A 20137-nucleotide genomic window follows, 5' to 3' on the forward strand; every position below is an offset into this window, starting at 1 on the left:
AGAGAAAAAAAGATGTGATATAGATTTGAAGCAATTCTAAACTACTTAAACAATTGACACCATTTCAAAAATTGCTTTTAAATGGATGTTTATTTATACCTTTTGTATATACGTTGTCTATATTTCCCAACGTATTCTCATCACCTCTCAAACATTTGTTATAACAAAGAATTTTAAAAGGGAAAATAATTTAGCAAAACTAACCAATACATTAAGAAAGTTTAATATCTGCACTGTTCCATATCAATGTCCCCCACCTCTGCAAAAGAGGGAGGGAGGTCTTTTCTCATATTTCTTCCCTGGGGCTAAGCTTAAGAAATATAAATTAATTGCTACAATAAAGGGACCAAAAGAGTCTAAAAAGTATATCATTCAGCAAACCTGTAACTTACTTGCGAAATGGAAAGAAAAGACCACCAAGGGCAACCCTGAGTTAGAATATAAATTTGTTTATAAAGCATTATAAAAAAGGATGATGGATGATTATGAGCAGCATTGTCTCATCAAATAGAGAGAATCAACAGAGGTTAATATCTGTTTTAAGGAAAGCTTGGCAAGCTATCCAAAAGAAAAGTCATCCAAAGATGAAAATAGAAGGACTACAAACAGGAAAAAAAATGAAAATATTTACAAAAATCATTATAACAAAGCATTGTCCATCAAGGACACTGGAACCATAACACTTAATCCCAAAACCTCACAGTCCCAGATATACTTATAGAAGATGTAGAAATGGCACTAAAAAAGACAGAAAAAGCACCAAGATTACATCAAGTATATATAGAGATGAGAAATTCAAATTAATTCTAATTCTAACTTTTTCTATATTGTGTTGATTTTATGCCACAATTGATTCTGTACCTATTTTAGTCCCCTTTCTATGTCCTTGAGTTGAGTTCAGGAATTTAGCTTTCCCTCTGAGTTAGTTTAAAGTTATAACTAAAAGAAAAGTTGTTGTCTCTCATACCTGCAGTCCCTATGATACTTCCAGGACATATGTTATCTTTAAGCCCCACATGTTAACTTGGAATTATCCCCAAAAGAGACACCATCTGTTTTTGCCTATCCTTGTGTAATTAGGGAAGTTTTTCCTCTCTGCCAAGGAGACAGTAAGTCTGATAGTTTTTAATTCCTAGCAGAGATTACAAGATTATAAGATCCCATAAAACAGTGAACATTTCTTAATTGTCAGAAAGGAGCATGATTAGCTTTACCTGAATGCCAGTCCACCTTTCTTAGTATAGTCAATCATAATGTTCCACACCTACCAAGACCCTTTCCTTATTGTGTCTGCATAGAGAGGGTTCTCTCCTCATTGAGGTCACTGTCTGTCTGATCCACTTTGTTAACAATTATATGCATCCCTATTAATCAATTGATTTTGCTCAGAGCCCTTTATCTCAATTTACTTTCATTAATTGTATTTGCACAGAGGAGGCACAATTATAAGGTACTAAGGGATTATTACACAAGGTTTCTGAAGGAAAGGAAAATACCAAAGGCATGCAGAAAATATTGGACTTAGACTAGATAATAACTAACTTGGATTAGAAAAAAATAACAGTTTATATGCCTGTAGCAGATGGCCCGCATCCCAACACAGCTCAGTGATGTGGTGAAGAAGAAAGACACGGGAGGTGGGAAAAGATAGACCAATTCCATTTGTTGATCCGAGGGTTAGGGTATATATAGACAGAAACTGCAAGTCTACGTGACATTCTGCTCATCTCCTGTCCCAGAGATTTGGCCAGTCTTATTGTCTTTAAAGACTGTTAGTCTAGAGGGCATCTATTTTACATATCCCTTGTTTTCTGTAATTCTCTTGTTTGTCTCAAGGAGACAGCAACATCTGGGGGTCATGGAGAGCCATTCCGGATGATAGTGAGAACAGTCTCAAAGAACAGTTTCCCTGAAGGTCTATCCTGATCTTGTCAACTGCACTCCACCCTGGCCCTCAACATATGCCTATTCTTGCAGCTATGCAAAATCACTGTAAGTTATCTACATACAAATCAAAGACATCTTTGCTGGTGGTCTTTAGTAGGGAATAAGTAGGACTTCTTAAGTAATATTCAACAATGGACAACATCTTTATTCTATCTCAATTGAGATAATTGATGCAGAGAATATAAGATTCTGTTGTGTTTATTGCTTGTTGATTAATAAAAAGTATTTGAGTTGATAGAACAAAATGCTATCTTAAAACAAGTTATCCTACATCCATGCATCAAAAACATTCAAGATTCTCTGGAAGATGTCACTAGACATAGTGCTGTTCAACAACTCTGTGATTATTAAAATCAGGTGAGACATAAAAACAGAAATGTATGCTTAAAAAAGGTATTTACCTCTGTGATGGAGAGGATTCGATGAAGAGTCTAGGTTGAACAGGGATTTCTTTTGGAAGATGAAGTCCTCTAGTTACTCCTATATTGTTGCCAATGACATTGTACTGATTTGAAAAAGCCCCTAAATGTTCTAGAAACCTGGATGATATCTGTAATTACTTAAAGGAATTTGGCATGACCAGAAACAGAAAGAACCAAGAAGAGAAAGAATGCCTATTGCATGTATTTGAATAGACAACCTATAGAATTTATCTGGGGTAGACAGTATAGATGAGCTGGGCCCAGAGTGCCAGAAAGAAGGCAGATAAGATTGCCTTTGGGAAATTGCAAAGCTCTTTTAATAAGCCTAAACTTGCCTTGAAAGCAAAGGCTCATAATTTTATTACCAACACTCTATCAATGTTGATACTTGACAGCAAGACATGACATATCTCCAAATAATTAAAAACCCATGTCACACATGGGTCAATAGATATAGTGGGTGTGAACATGCTACAAAATATGACCAGTGAGGAACTCCAAAGAACAGGAATAAAAGATTGTCATCAAGGTATTTGTTTGGTAGAAAGATGGGCTGGTCACATAGTGAGAAGCAAGAGATGACAGAATATTCTACTGATGCCCTAGTGATGTCAGAAGGAAGCAAGGAAGGTCTTCAGCATGTTGGATGATCCCTTTGTGGCAAACTTATAGGTGGACATAACCAATCATTACACAGAATTTGCAGGCTTAGCTTCAGAGCTGCATCATTAAATGGAACTTCTAAATCAATGAAAACAAACATCCATTTGAGAGCATTTGTAAAAGTATTCATCATGATGAAACTGGATTTATACCAGATATGAAAAGCTGGTTCAATATCAGAAAGATTATTAATTTTAAAAATGCATTTAAAAGGATATTATTATAATTGACAAGGTTGACATATAGGGTTGGGAAAGCATGTAGTTAATGAGGACAATATATAGCTTAACTTCCACAATAGCTATAACTAGTTCAAATTTCCCTTTGACCTCATGTTGTGGGAGGGCAAAAATTTTCCCTTTAAAGATAAGCCAAAGAACCACAGTATGTTTCATATGTCCTATGCTTCATTTTGTAAAATATTTTGCAGATGCACTTTTCAATTACTCCTAAATATATGATTAATTGAAGAATTTCCTTTCTAATTTATCAATCCAAACTTAAGTTGACTGAAGCAACCTAATAAAGTACCATTATGTTCTGGTACCAAGAAAGTGACCTTTCAATAGAACTATTGAAATGCAAAAGAGAAAAAAAAGATATGATTTTAACAAAGGATGCTAAAAAATTCACTTTTGATCACTTAATTCATGATAAAACACTCAAAATGATAGATATAGAAGGATTTTTTTTTTCTCATTGCAATAAACTATCTACTTTAACCTAAGAGCAAGCATAAGACAATGGAGAATCATTAGAAGCAATCCCACTAAAAACTAAAGGTATGCAATCTCACTGCTTTTACATGACAATATTAACATATGCTTACCTGAAAGATTATTTTATGGAGAACTCAAACAGGGCAAGTGCTCTCATGGAGGTCAGAAGTGATATAAGAACAATAAAGGTTTCTCTTAAGAACTTTGGAATTGATTGTATGACATGGGAGACACTGGTATAGGACCACCCATCCTGGCATGCCCTCATCAGCAGAATTGAAGTAGCTCAAAAGAAACACGAGATGCTCAAATTTAGAGAATCCACCCTAAATGTTCACATGGACTATTTGTACCCTATTTGTACAGCATTGGTCTGATCAGTCACAGTCAGATACATTGTAACTTGACTCTAACATAGTAATGCATTTTTGTCCTCTTTGAGAATGGATAACAAACAGGCATTCTATCAGTTGCAGTGAGATAGGAGAAAGATAGTAAAGAGATGAACACTGGAAAAGAGGTCAAAATATCATTACTTATATCATTATGTGCAGATGACATGGCAGTATAATGAGAAAATTCACCTGTATCAACCAAAAAATAATGAAGACAAAAATAAATTAAGCAAAGCTGTAAGATACAAGATTGGCCTAGAAAAAGCATCTGTATTCTAATTTACTAGCAATATAGATCAAGAAAATAGCAAAAAAGAAATTTCTTTTGAAATAATAGAAATTACCAAATACATGTAAATTAACCTGTCTAGGAATATACCAAATATGTATGAGGGCCGTCATAAAACTACAATGACCAAAGTAAAGGAGGATCTCAATGACTAGAAGGAAATTTAATATTCACAGATGGGTCAAAGTAATGTAATAAGAATGATGCTTCCAAATTAAATGTATATATTTAAAGCGAAAGTCTTCTTTATAGAACTAGACAAAATTATAGTAAAACTTGTAGAGAAAAATAAGTAAATAGGAATATAAAGGGTCACATGGAAGAGAAAAGATGATAAAAGATGGTCTTGCTCTTCCACACTTTAGAATTTATTAGGAAATGATTTGTCAAAAACTAACTGGTACTATGGGAAAAAAAGAGAAATCTATTGGTATTCAAACAAATGCATACAAAAGTTTAGTATTTAATCAATCTATAGAAAACAAAAATTGAGAAAAAGATTCATTATTTAATAAATGTACTTGGGGAAAATTGTGGGCCATATGGAAACAAATTTAGACCCCTACTTGATACTTCATATTCCAGTGAATTGTAGCTAGATAAGAAACAAACTTTTTAAACACTATATATGAAAAAGATGGGAAATAATGGTACAAAACATCTCACTTGTGAAGAGATTTTTTTTCAATTCAACAAATAGAAAGCATTATTAAGGAAAATAGATATGCTTTTTTACATGGAATTTTTAAAAATTCTGTACAACAAAAACAATTTAATTAAAAAGAAAAATATCAGGTTGAGTAAGTGTCCAGTAAATGTGACAGATAAAATATCACCTCTAAAATATATAAGGAAGTGTTAAGAAGTCACAGTGGTATTTCCCAGTCCTGAATGGATATAAGCAGTTTTCCAACAAAACCCCCAAATAGACATGACAGAAGCAAATACTGAAAGACCTTGACTCACTGTAGGATCATTAAATTATTTCTGCTATTTTTTCAATCCAGGGATACTTTATATTCAGGAAAGAATTAATTGGAGAACTTGACAGGTGAGGTTTTTCTCTACTGAATGAAACATCTTTTCATAGTCAATAAGCAAAAAGCACAGGGGACTTTTCTAATCACTGAACCTTTAAGTCAGTTGTCTGACTGTAATGATGTTGTCTGATGTAGCTCATCATTTCTGAAACAAAGGCTTCTCCTTCCTCTTGTTTCCATAAAGCATATCCTCAATATGTGCATAAATTATTCTCTTAAAGGTTTTGCCAAGTTAAGCTTGTCATCAACTAAATGCCCAGGTATTTTTCACATGAATTGCTGTTAAACCTATTATATCTCAACTTACGGTCATGTAGTTAATTTAATTTAAATAGCTCAGTATGTAGTAATACAAATAGCACTGGACCCTCTAGAACCAATTCCTAGAACCTGAATTCCTATCCCAGTTCTGACACTTTTCAGCTAGGCAAACTTGGTTCTTTCTTTGAGGTCAAATTGGCACATTTCTGGCTTTTCCTGACCACCTAGAAAATTCCTAGGCAGCTTAGGGGTTAAAGAAATACATATCACAGAGAGATCATTTGGTGTTAACTGTCAAACAGACAGATTTCTTATTTTTCCCTGTGTAGCTGATAACTTTCTAGACAGTACAAAGGTCAAATAGAATCACTGATACATGAGTAAGTTCACTGAAAGTTGAGGTCACTTGAGGTCAGAGAACTCAGTAAAGGTCAAACTGGCATATATCATATTTTTCCTAGAAAGCCAGAAAATTCCAAGAAAGTCTAAAACTAAAGTAAGAACACGAATGGAGTCTGAAGAGGTTGGGGTGGGAGGATGTGGAGAAGTTACTGCAGGTTAATTGTTTTCATTTGAAGCCAAATGGGCACAGTTCTTATTTTTCCCAACTAGCTAGCAAATTCCTAGTCAGTGCAAAGGTTAAATGAAACATAAAATAGATCAAAGAGAGATCAGAGGAATTACTCAGAGTTAATTAGGAGCATTAAAAGTAGGAGTTTATTTGACTTTTAACCAGGACTATCATAATTTTACCAAACATACTCCCAGTTTAGTTGGGAAAAGCAAGAAATATTCCAGTTTGACCTTCATTGAACTCTCTGACTTCAAATGACTCTCAACTCTTAATGACATCTTGATGATCCCAATGACTTCATTTGGTTTCTACTAGTCGCTAATAAGTAATATAATAATGAATATTGTAACAATAAAAACTAACCATAGTATGTAATGTTAAGATTTATGAAACATTTTATATATATTGTCTCATGATTTGATGAATAAGAAATGATAATTTTGACTTTAAACTTTTATCTCAAATGATTCCAATTTACTTTGAATATCCAACCCTTTCTATTATTTTTAATCTCTTCATTTGGCCTTTTTTATTGTTTAGAAATTTCTGGACACCTGAGAATTTAGGTGAAATATTAGCAATGCCAAATAGACCTCCAATGAGGTATGTGACTTTATGAATTGCCAACACTCATTGCCCCTCTGCAACCATTTATGTTCTCTGACTTTTATGCTTCTCAGCAATTATTTTTGTATTTTTTTAAGGCTGTAGCCTAGTGCTTTGCATTTAGTAGGTATTTAATAAGTGGTTTTTGAATGAATGGATTCTATTATTCTTAATTTATTCTCAAATTGAACTTTCACAGACCTTGTTTTTTAAGGGAAAATGAAGTTTTGTAGGCTAGGATTCTATTATTGGAGTAATGGAATGTATTGAATTTGGAGTCATTGTGATGGGGTGCTTGGGTGCATGTGCTTAGGCCCCAATTCTATTTAATTTCTATTTAAAATCTTTTCTATTTAAAAATCACATTTCTCCCTAGACTCAAAACACTATCCCAGGAAGTTTCTCCCCAGCCCAAGGACACAGCCTGCCCTAGCAACAACCATTATCTCCCTTCCTGCTACAGTAGCCAGTTGCACCTATAGAACTCATTTGTCTGATCCAGCTGTGTACTGATTGAACTGGCTGTGCACTGGGTCATAGTGACATTTACTACCACTGACCAATCATATGTATCCTAGACTTAGACATACGTATACTCCCTTACATTTATCTTGTCTAACAAAACATTGATGAGCACGACCTGGTATTTCTGAGCCAGCCCTGACCACTGGTTGACTTAGTGACATTTTAGGCCTAAAACTACACCTCCAGGTAGCACCTTCCCCCCACCCCGAGCTATTTCCCTATGAATTTTGGGTAAAATACCTGCATAGTAGATACCAAAAGTTCATGTTCATTTAAGAACTGACCATTCCTTAACCACTCCCTAATCCCACCCCAAAACACCTAGTTAGCATATTTGGCACATGCTTCACTATAGAATATCCTATATAAACTTTACCTGTATCCCTCTAAGGTTGCAGGTTCCCTAAGAACTCTTGTCCACTGAAAAGCCTAATAAATCTTTACCTCGACCTCAACAATGGTTGAGTCCATGAATTCTCTAGACGACGTGCCCCTGGTACCCTGGTCTTTGTGGGGGTCTCACACGCCCCTTCCAGCCCTCATCAATTGGATCTATTTTTGAGAACCAGTTCTGCTACTACCTAAGGGACTTTGGACAAGATTAATCTCTCTTGGCTTCAGTTTCCTTATCCATAAATTAAGGTTAGACTTGTAAATAATAATAATAATAGCTAATTTTTAAGTAGCACTTTAAAGTTTGCAAAGCACTTTATAACTATTATCTCATTTGATCCACACAACAAACAAGAGGCAGGAGCTATTATTTTCCCCTATTTTACAGATGAGGAAATTGAAGCAGAGGTTAAGTGAATTGATCATGGTCACACAGTTAGGGCAGGATTTGAACTCAGGTCTTCTTGATTCCATAGTAGTCCAGCATTCTATCCATTATATCTAAGGTCCCTTCCAGGTCCATACCTATGATTCTATGACCTGTATATGACCTGTATGAATTTTCTTTGATATTATTGAATTTTATTGGCCCTTCTTTCTGTACATTTCGAAGTCCAAGACCAAAAATACTACACAATTTATTTTGCAGGGCAAAAAAGTTTAGAGGAATTTTCTCCTCTATGACAAAATACTTCATTTTTAACTAAGTCTTGTCTCTGATCTTAATGACCTCTTTAACCACAATAAACTTTACATGAACTCAGTGACCTCCGATTCATCTTTCAATGTCCATTTATTTCAGAGAGTTGCACAACTCTGAGACTGGAAATATTGAAGAAAATACTGCACTGCAGGGAAAAAAATTCCACTCCCATTTAAATTCGGTGATTTTTTTTTTGTGAACTAAATATGCTTCAAATGAATGACAATGTTTAATTGGCCCCTTTTTAAAACTTAGTGACCTACCAAGTCTTAAAATAGGAATTGGAAAAAAATATTTCACCTTACAAAAATACCCGATTTGAACTCCGGGCCTTTTAATTTTCCTAAATGGATTCAGGTGTCTGAGAAAACTGAAAATTTGAAATGCAAACCTCAGTTTCTTCAAATACTTCAAATTCTTCAGTGCCCTTTGACATTTTCCCTCTGTTTTTTGCAAACTTCTCTAAATTGTGTTTCCTAAATTATTCATATTACAAACTATCTTCAAATGAAAATATCTTTCAGTTCTTTTAGCCTTGGTGGCACACCCTGCCCTGCTAACCAACCAGCTTTCCATATGGAGATGAAAGGGCCTCTGCACTGGAGTGTCCTCATATTATATCCTTTCTATGTTATTATTAACAAGTGAATGACTTTCAAGTGCTCAACAAACAAGTCAAGCGCACTCTTAAAACCATTCCCCTTTTGCATAGTTCTAATTGTTACAAAGTTTATCTTGATATAAAGCTGAAGTTTACCTCTTCAATTTTCACCCATTAAGAGCTTGCCCTCTCCAAAGGTATGAGGATAAATGTCCAACAACTGGCTAGAGACGAGTGGGGGAGGATGCATGCAGGACACACTTTTAAATGTAATCTGCATTACTGATGTTTTCTCCATCATTTTCTTAAGTCTAGACAATCAACAACGCAATAAGTCCTGATTTGTAGCATCTGCCAATTTCAGAAGTATGAATCCCTATACTGAAAATTTAACATCTGACTCCAGCATACCCCTGGTTTGGGACCAAGCAATATATATCTAATCCTGCTTTAATGTGACAGCTCTGCAAATAGTTGAAGATGGCTATCAAATTTCCCCATAAATCTTTTTTTCCCATGATAAAAATATTCCGTTTTCTTGAACTAATATTGTAAGATTATATTGTAAGATATTATAAGAACTCATATTGTGAGTGTTCCAGAGCCCTCCACTATCCTGGTCTCTCTCCCCTGGGTACTTGGGAGACTCTAGAGCTTAGAAGATAAAAGGACAAATTCATTAGTGTAGAAAAAAGAAAGAGGGGGTGGAACTTGCAGTTTCTCATAAATGGGGTATACAAAAGGATGAATATGCAAACATAAAGGAACGGGTGGGGAAGTAGGCACCAAACACCAAAAAGGTGGAGAAGTAAATATTAGATGAACTTCAATCTTATTTGAAATGGGCAAAGGAAGTTTGAACACATACATACCTTCATACTCAACAGGGAAGGTATGGGGAGTGGATCTGAAGAGGAAAGAGAATATTGAGAAAAGAATATCATGAGCAAAACAAACTTCCTAGTCTTAAACTGGGAGACAGAGAGGAAAGAGAGAGACAGAGAGACAGACAGGGAGAGAGACAGAGAAAGAGGGAGGAAAGGGAGAGGAAGGAAGGAAGGAAGGAAGGAAGGAAGGAAGGAAGGAAGGAAGGAAGGAAGGAAGGAAGGAAGGAAGGAAGGAAGGAAGGAAGGAACTAGAATCTAAGTGGATGCCTTACATTGCCTCTTAGATAATTGAGGAATGACTGAACAAATTGTGGTACATGAATATAATGGAAGCTTATTTCACAGTAAAGAGTGATAAAAGACTATTTCAGAGAATTCTGGGTAGTATGGAAAAACTCAAAAGTGAAATGAGAACTAGGAGAACAATTTATACAATAACAACATTGTAAAGAAAAACACTTTTGAAAGACTTACGAACAATGATCAATGCAATGACCAACAAAGTTTCCAGAGGAACTTTGTGAAGCATGCTATTCACCTCCTGACGAAGAATTTATGAACACAAGGCGCAGGTATATTTTTAGGTATGGGTATTATGTGAATTGATTTTGCTTAACTATGCTTATTTCTTAGTGAGCTATTTTTCCCCCCCTTTTCCCCTCTTGATTAGTTGTGGGACAGGAGAGTTAGAGGGAGAGGTAATTAATAAGTGATGCTAAAAAAAGAGGAACACAAATATTTTTAATATTCAGATTAACAGAAGGAAGCACAGAGAGGGAAAGCAGTTGTGGAAATAATGTAATTTGTTATAGATCAAAAAATAAGTGGCAAGAAATGAAGATTCATGATTTTATAGAAAATTTTCTTTTTTGTGTGCTGCTATGTGTATGGAAATGCTTCATTTTTTTGGTGCTTAATTCAGAATAAAAATAATTAAAAGGAAAAAAATTAGGGATTTAATATCTCCACTAAAGCACAATCTTGATATTTTATTTTACCATAAAAATGATATTGGATTCTTGAAGATTCTGCCAGTAGAGTACAAACTCTGGCAAATTCTATCAAGGCTTTCAATTCAGGATTGACAGGTCATGGATTGTCTACCTGTGATTCAAATGCAGTCTAATTAAAATCTGAGGTGACAAATGGTGATGCTAATGTTGAATTTTCTTAAAAATCATAAAAGCTCTCATAGATCATCTATTAAGTTATAAAGGATTATGTGCTGCATCAGCAAAGGGCATGCCCATGAAGATGAAACTATGCAACTTTGAAGTATTACTTTTTTTAAAATTTAGCGATATAGTTTGTTTTTTACATTGTATTCCTTTCCCAACATAATCCTCCCTATCTCTCCTTTTAGAGAATCATCCCCTTTAGAAGGGGAAGAAAGAGAAGAAAGACAGAGACAGATGGACAAAGGTGGAGAAAGACAGAGAGGAAGACAGAAACAGAAAGAGAACAATTAATAAAATAAACCAAACCATCAGTGAATTCCAACACCACATATATAATATTCCACACCCCCTCTGCAAAAATCAAGCAACCATCTTCGTATCTTTCTTTGGAACCAAGCTTGATTATTATAATTTCACAGCATTCAATTTTTATTTACATTGTTGTAGTCACTGGATATATTGTTTTCCTGGTTTTGCTCCCTTCATACGTCTTCCCAAACTTCTTTGTATTCTTCATATTTATCTTTTTTTCTTAAATTATTTTTATTTCAAACTTAACAAGCACCAAATACAGTAGGTATTTCATATACTTAAAAGAACAGAAAAAAGAATTGTACACAAAAGTACAGATTTCTTTATATACATCTTTTTAAAAAGTAGATAAATACAACCTTTTGCTTTCAAAGGTGTTCTGTTTCTTTGTGCTTCTTTTTAGCTTTCCTTCTGTCTTCAGAATGTGTTTGACAAGATAACTCAGTGATCCTCTTTCCTTTCTTTCCTTTTTTAAAAGCTACCAATCCATATTCTTCTTTGCCCTCCCACTCACCTCCCTCAATTAGGAAAAAAATATATATATACCAAGCCTTTGTAAAAAAAAAAATATGCATAGTAAAGCAAAATAAATTTTTACATTGGCCATGGCTCAAAATGTATGTTTGGGTCTACATCTTGAGTCCCTGACAAGAGGTGAGTAGCACACTCCAAAAAATGCTTTTCCTAAAGCACACATCCAGCCATGTGTATTGCCAAGGCAATATTCACAGCACTGATGGTGACTACGAATATGCCAGCGTAGTTCTCAATTGCCACATATAAAAGACTCTCTATATAGAAGGCAGAAGAAAAATATTTATTTAAACACCAGAATGCCAAATCCCAGAACCAGAAAGCAAAATCTGTCATGGTGACCAAAAAGTTAATAAACGTGATCACAGCAGCAGGCAAAGCCATTCCTAAACCTCCTTCCTCCCCCTCACCCAGGGCCTTCTCACTATCGACTGTCATGAGCCTGAGCCTTGCTGTGTCAGTTGGCCTGCATTCTTTCCCCTCTGATCTGACCCTGCTCACTCACTTCCTTCTAGTTCTGCTCCACCCTTCCTGTTCCATCTGTTAAGCAAGCTCCTCCTACCACATATGTCCTAGGCTTCCAGATTTAAGCAGATCATATGGGCCTATTAATAAATGAGAAAGATCTTTCCATTTAAATTACTATTACATTCGGCCCCAAGATCTTTCATATTCATTACATAGGTGGGTGGGGTAACTGGTATTAACAGAACTTTAACAAGGATAACAAAAAATAAGCATGTAAAACAATATCTTAGGCAACTGGTGTCAACAGAACTTTACAACAGTATAATGGGGATCCCACAAAAGAGCACATAAAACAATATTTTAGGGTAGTGCTTCAGCACAAGTACCCCATCATTCCCCCTCAGCAAATGGAGCCCAAAATCTTGGGCTAAGGGCTAAGGTCTCTTCTTCCATAACTACTTCCAGCTGAGATTAGACGTGGAGCTATCCCTGCCCCAAGAGGTTCCATTTGAGAGATCAGTTCTTTAGATGACATCTAGAGTTTGGTCAACTTCAGGTCCAGAGATGATATATCACTTTCATGGGTAGGAGATGACATGTGGCTTAAGTGATCAGATATCTGCAGGTGGCGGGTACTAAGCCTGTAGGAAACAAATCTAGCCAACAAGTTTAACAGATGAAAAGCCAAAAAACAAAAAAACAAGGAAACAATAATCAGAAGCAGGGTAGATATAGGGTCAACTGTTGTTCTGGAGTCCATGAACCCACTATCACAGCTTCATTCATGGTAGAATATATGAGTTAAACGTACAATTTGGTAATCATCCTCTCCTGAATAAACGACAGTTATGGTATAATCTTTCTCATGTGCTATAATGTCTGCATTCTTTGGAACATCATCTGGCTTCCGTTTTACACATACTCTAGCTCCTGGTTTTATTCTATCAATAGAACCTAATCCTTCAGTTCCTCTGTTAGCTATTTCAGAAGGAGAGTCAGTTTTCACAAGTGGCCTTGTTTCACAAGGAATAATAACCACTTGAACTATTCTATTATTTTTTTACAAAACTGTATGGGTTCATCACCTAAATTTTGGAATGTTACAATAATTTCTCCTTGATAATTAGAATCTACTACTCCAGTCAATACATGTATTTCTCGAGCTGCTAATCCTGATTTAGGTAATATCTGTCCAAAATGATTCTTAGAGATTCTCATACATATTCCAGTAGAGATTGTTCTTATTTCTTTCCCATCCAACCAAAAGTCCTCTAAACAATGTAAATCATATCCCACTGAACTACGTGTGCCTGGATACGGTGCTGGAACATCTGGCCTCAACATCCAGTACTCAACATTTGGGATCTTATGTGTTTGCTGTTTTCTAATTTGCAGATTTGGAGTCATCATTCTGGTTAGAGGTGTACTGCCTCCCAACGGTCTATAATTCAAATTATGTAAAGCAATGAACAAATTATCTTTCCAATGTTGATAAGAATTATTAGAACTTAACTTCCTTAACTTTTCTTTCAATAATTCATTAATTCTTTCAATTAACCCGGATGCTTGTGGATAATAAGGAATATGATATATCCATTCTATGTTGTTTAATACACAATATCTCTTCATTTCATTACCTTTGAAATGTGACCCATGGATCTCTTTGAATCTGCATTGGGGTTCCATAATATACACTTATGATATCTAAAGTTTTACACGTGTTTTTCGGGGTCACATTCTTATAGGGACAAGCCACCAGTATACCTTAATAGGTGTCAACACAAGTAAATATAAATTTGCATCCTTTATCTTGGGGTAGGGGTCCAATATAATCTATTTGCCAAATGTGGGCTGGTACTTTTCCCTTTGCTATCTCTCCAGTTACTACCCAAGGAACAGTTTTTTTCCTTTTTCAACTGATATATATATAACATTCTTTGGCTACTTGTTTTAACAATGAATGAGAGATACTAATACCTCAGTCTTGTGCCTGCTGGTGTGTTGCCTGGACCCCTAAATGGCCAGTCATTTTATGGACCCATTTTGGTAGTACTGGATCATCAGTTGGTGTCAAGTATAGACGATATGTTAAGTAGCAATCTTTGCTATTCAAGCAGCATTTGTATTGTACTCACATTCCTACATGGTGAGGGCCATGTGAGCATCTGTGTGAAAAACTGACAAATTAGTAACCAAAGACATGTCCCATATATCTTCCCATAATTCTTTGCCCCAGACATTTGCCATGAATTTTCCAATTTTGATTTTTCCACATGGACATCCATGTAGCTAACTCATTAGCTATTGCCCATGAATCAGTGAATATATGACACTGTCCTCCTTGTTCTGTTTTAGTAGCTTGGTGTACTGCCAAGTTCAGCATATTGATTACTTTCACCTATCCCGGTACTTTCCAAAGTCCACCTAGTATATGGATTATAGGCTACTGCTTTCCAATATCTTTTGTGGCCCCAATATTTTGCTGTCCCATCAGTAAACCATGCATGTCTCTTTTGTTCTTCAGTTAATCCATCATATTCCCTCATTCCATTTTATGAAGGACTGTAATAACTGTTGCTCTGGTTCAGAGGGGACACCATTTCCCTCATTATCTATGTTTGTTATAGATTCATGTAAAGCAGAAACTCCTTTTTCCTGTTTTAGATCTATTTTGAATATACCATTTCCATTCAATTCCAATTCTATGAGAAGCTGGGGTACTCATTACCCAGGTCATAACTGGGATTTCAGGCCTTAGTATTACCTCATGGCCTTAATAGGCTAATCCTTTACCTGGAAGATGATAATATACCTGACAGTCAGTGTGGCTTCAGAAAGGGCCGAAGAACAGTTGATATGGTGTTCGCTGCCCAACAACTCCAAGAGAAATGCCAGGAGCAGAACAGAGGTCTATACACAATGTTTGTAGATCTGATCAAGGTCTTTGACACTGTTAGTTATGAGGGCTTATGGAAAATTATGTCAAAATTTGATTGCCCAGAGAAGTTCATCAGCATTGTATGTCAGTTTCATGATGGCATATTTGCCTAGGTACTGGATAGTGGACAATGCTCTTGTGCTTTCCCAGTGACCAGTGGAGTGAAATAGGGCTGTGTGCTTGCTCCCATGCTTTTTAGCATGATGTTTTCAGCCATGTTGTCAAATGCTTTCAATGACGATGAATATGGCATCAAGGTCAACTACCATACTGATGGTAAGTTCTTCAATTTGAAAAGGCTACAAGCTAACACCAAAGTGGAGGGAATGTGCATGACTTTCTGTTTGCAGATGATTGTTCACTCAATGAAGCCTCTGAAACTGAGATGCAACAGAGTATGGATCAATTCTCTGCTGCCTGCGCTAATTTTGGCCTAATAATTAACACCAAGAAAACACAGGTGCTCCATCAGCCACCACCACACCATCCATCTGTGGAACCATTGGTTACAACAAATGGAGAAGTTCTGAATGCTGTGAATAAGTTCGCTTACCTCGGTAGTGTACTTTCCAGGGGTGTATACATTGACAATGAGGTTGACGCATGCATTGCCAGAGCTAGCTCAGTGTTTGGGAGGCTCTGAAGAAAAGTTTAGGAGAGAAGAGGTATTAGACTGACTACCAAACTGAAGGTCTACAGAGCCATTGTGCTGACCTCATTGTTGTATGTTTGTGAAACACGGACAGTCTACCAGCAACATGTAAGGAAACTGAATCCCTTCCATTTGAACTGCCTTAGGAAGATTCTGAGGATCACATGGCAGAATAAGGTGCCAGGGACTGAAGTCCTTCCTTGAGCTGAACTGCTAAGTATTCAAACTGTGCATCAGAGAGTGCAACTCAGATGGGCTGGCCATGTCGTTAAAATGCAAAATGTAGGCTTGCCGAAAAGACTATTTTATGGAGAACTCACATGGGGCAGGCGATCATATGTTGGTAAGAAGAAGTAATACAAGGACACTCTCAAGGTCTCTCTCAAGAACTCTGAATCTAACTGTGCAACGTGGGAGACACTAGCACAGGACTGTACAGCATGGCACGCCCACATCAGAAAGGGTACTGTGCTCTATAAGCAAGGTGAAAATGAGACAGCACAAAGGAAACGTAGGATGAGCAAATTTGGAGTATCGACCCCAAATATTCACATGGACTATCTGTGCCCAGCCTGTGGTAGAGCATTCTGAGCTCATACTGGTCTGACCAGCCCCAGTCGGACACACTGAAACTTCACTTTATCATGATGGTGTCATTTTGGTCCCCCTTGAGAACAAAGGACAACAACCAACTAAACAACCATTACCTCATGGCCTAAAGTCAGATGTTCAGTCTCTACCAAAGCCCAATATGCACTTAACAACTGCTTTTCAAAAGAGGCACATTGGGCTCCAGATGAAGGGAGTTTCCACTCCAGTTTGCATATTCATCCTGTACAGTCACTTGTAATTCTACTGGGCCATTCGGCATAGGCCATAAATCTAGGGCCAATCGAATGCTGCCTTAGCTTTATCAAAAGTTTTGGTCTGCTCAAGTCCCCGATCAAATTCATATTTTTTCCTAGTAATTTTATAAAAAGGTTTCAAAATTTGTCCTTGATGTGGTATGTGACATTGCCAATATCCAAATAATCCTATAAACTTTTGGGCTTCTTTCTTATTGGTGGCAATAGGAAAATCCTGAATCTTTTGTTGGGCTTGTGGGAGAATCTTTTGCAGCCCCTGATTCCACTGTATAACCCCAAAACTTCATGGTTTAAGGGGCCCTTGAATCTTTAATGTAATAGTAATTTAAATGGAAAGATCTTTCTCATTCATTAATAGGCCCATACGAACTGCTTAAATCACCTGGAAGCCTAGGTCATATGTGGTAGGAGGAGCTTGCTGAAGAGGAAGGGTGGAGCAAAGCTCGGAGGAAGTGAGTGAGCAGGGTCGGATCAAAGGGGAAAAGAATGCAGGCCTACCAACACAGCAAGGCTCAGGCTTACTGACAGTGAAAAGGACCTGGCTGAGGGAGGGGAGGTTTGAGAATGGCTTTGCCCCCTGCTGTGATCAAGTTTAGTAACATTGTGGTCACCATGACAGATTTTGCTTTCTGGTTCTGGGATTTGACTTTCTGGTGTTTAAAGAAATGATTTTCTTCTGCCTTCTTTTATACTTGGTAACTGAGAACTATGCTGGTATATTCAGTTACCACCAGTGTTGTGAATATTGCCTTGGTGATACATCATGTCATCCTTCTGCTCCATGAAGTCCAGTGGCTCTTTCTTCCCCTCAAATCCTGTTTTTAACACTAAGTCCTCTACTGCCTTTCCAGTCTTATACTTTGCTCTCCAACATGCACTCTTTGATCCAGTGACATTCGCCTCCTTTTTGCTCCATTAACAAGACACTCTATTGCTCTGCTCTATGTATTTTGGTTGTTCCCCAAATCTGGAACCCTCTCTCTCCTCTTCTCTTCCTCTTGGCTTTCCTGTCTTCCTTTAAGTCCCAACTAAAATTCCACTTTCTAACTGAAGAGTTTCCCAACTCCTCTTAATTCTAGTGACCTCCTTAATTATTTTCTTTTAGCTTATTCGTACACATTTATTTGATTGTCATCTCCCCCATTAGATCATAAGCTCCTTGAGGTCAGGGACTGTCTTCTGACTCTTTTTGTATCCACAGTTCTTAGGACAGTATCTGGCACATAACAGATGTTTAATAAATGCTTATTGGCTGACTGAAATCATCATCAGGCCTCTGGAATTCTAGGTGGTCATTGCATTGGCCAAAGGAAGGTTTCCAAGTCTTTTTAAGTTGCTTTCTTTAGAGTGTTATTGCTATTGTATAAATTATTTTTTCTGGTTTTGCTTACTGCACTTTTCATCAGTTCATACATCCTCCTAAATTTCTCCGGAACCATCCACTTCACCATTTCTCATGACACAATCATGTTTCGTTGTATTAATATATTATAATTTGCTTAGTCATGCCTCCCTTAAAAGTTCTTAGTTCTTTATTACTACAAGAAGAGCTGCCTACACAGTTCTTTTTGTGGTGACCAAGAATTGGAAATTGAGGCATGCCCATTAACTGTGGAATGGCTAAACAAGTTGTGGTATATGAATGTAATGGAATACCATTTTTCCATAAGAAATGATAAGAGGCAGACTTCAGAAAAACCTGGAAAGATTTACATGAACTGAGCACAAGTAGGAGAACACTGTATACAATAATGGTCACACTGCACAATGACCAACTTTTATAGATTAAACTCTTCTCAGCATACAAAGATCTAAGATAATTCCTAGAGATTCATAACAGAAAATGCTTTCCACATCCAGAGAAAGAACTATGCAGTCTGAATGCAGATGGAAGCCTACTTACCATTTTGTCTTTTATTTTTTGTTTCTTCTTTCTTGTGGTTTTTCCCTTTGGGTCTAATTCTTTTTTACAACATGACTAATGTGGAAATATGTTTAGTGTGATTGTACATGTGTAGCCTATAACAGATTGCACGCTGTCTTGGGGAGGGGGAAACAAAAAAAGGGGGAGAAAATTTAGAACTCAAAATCTTACAGAAGTGAATGTTGAAAACTAAAAACAAATTTTTTTAAAGGAGAGCTGCTATAAATCTTTATGTACATATGGTTTTCCCCTTTTTCTTTTATCTCTTTTGGGTATAGACTTAGTAATGATATTTCTGGGTCAAAGAGTATGCACAATTTAAAAGTTTTCAGAGTTACCTTCCAAATTATTTCCCAGAATTGCTAGGCCAGTTCACAGATCCATCAAGGGTGTATTAACATGCCTGTTTTCTCATAGCCTCTTCAACAATTTTTATTTTCTTTTTTAGTAATCTTTGTAGATCTGAAAATTGTGAAGTAGAACTTCAGGACTGTTTTAATTTGCATTTATTTACTTATTAGTAATTTGGGACATTTTTACATGTACTTGTTGATGACTTGGATTTCTTCCTTTGAAAACTGCCTGTTCATATTCTTTAATTGAGGAAGAATTGCTTTTCTTAAAAACGGGGATCACTTCTTTATATGTCTTAGATCTGAGACTTTAATTAAGGAAATTTGCTGCAAAGGTGCTTTTTCAGTTAACTGCAGTACTTTAATTTTTGTAAAATTTTTTAGCTTTATGTAATCAAATTTCATTTTATTTTGCATGATTCGTACTCTTCCATGTTGGATCATGAACTTTTGTGTTATCCATGAATCTGGCAGATAATTTCTTTCTTGCTCTTCTAATTTGTTTATAATGTCACCGTTTATGTGTAAGTCACATATTTGGAGCTTAGCTTGGTATACGATATACGATGTGAGATGTGAGATGTTGGTCCAACTCTAAACTTAATATGTGTCAAACTGCTTTTTAGTTTCCCCAACAGTTTTTTGCCATATATTAAGTCTTTACCTTAGTAAATTAGATCTTTTGATTTGTTGAATGCTATGCTACTGACAGAGCTTTCTTTTTCTTAACTAATACCAAATAATTTTGATAATTACTACACTGTAGTTTAGATTGAAATCTGGTATTGCTACATCCTTTCCCCCAATCTTTTTAATTATTTTGCTTGAGATTCTTAAACTTTTGTTCCTCCAAATGAATTTCGTTATTATTTTTTCTAACTCTTGAA

The 20137-nt window shown here is 36.2% G+C and overlaps 1 long non-coding RNA gene across 1 annotated transcript; it reads left to right on the forward strand.

Moving 5' to 3' along the window:
- The first annotated feature begins 3742 nt into the window (after positions 1–3742).
- LOC140518616 (uncharacterized) lies at positions 3743–11797 on the forward strand. The gene is made up of 3 exons (XR_011971968.1): positions 3743–3814; positions 6851–6913; positions 11389–11797. It is a non-coding gene; the product is annotated as an uncharacterized lncRNA (long non-coding RNA).
- Positions 11798–20137: the final 8340 nt, after the last annotated feature.

The sequence above is a fragment of the Notamacropus eugenii genome, chromosome 1, assembly GCF_028372415.1.
Source record: "Notamacropus eugenii isolate mMacEug1 chromosome 1, mMacEug1.pri_v2, whole genome shotgun sequence".
NCBI classification, from domain to species: Eukaryota; Metazoa; Chordata; class Mammalia; order Diprotodontia; family Macropodidae; genus Notamacropus; species Notamacropus eugenii.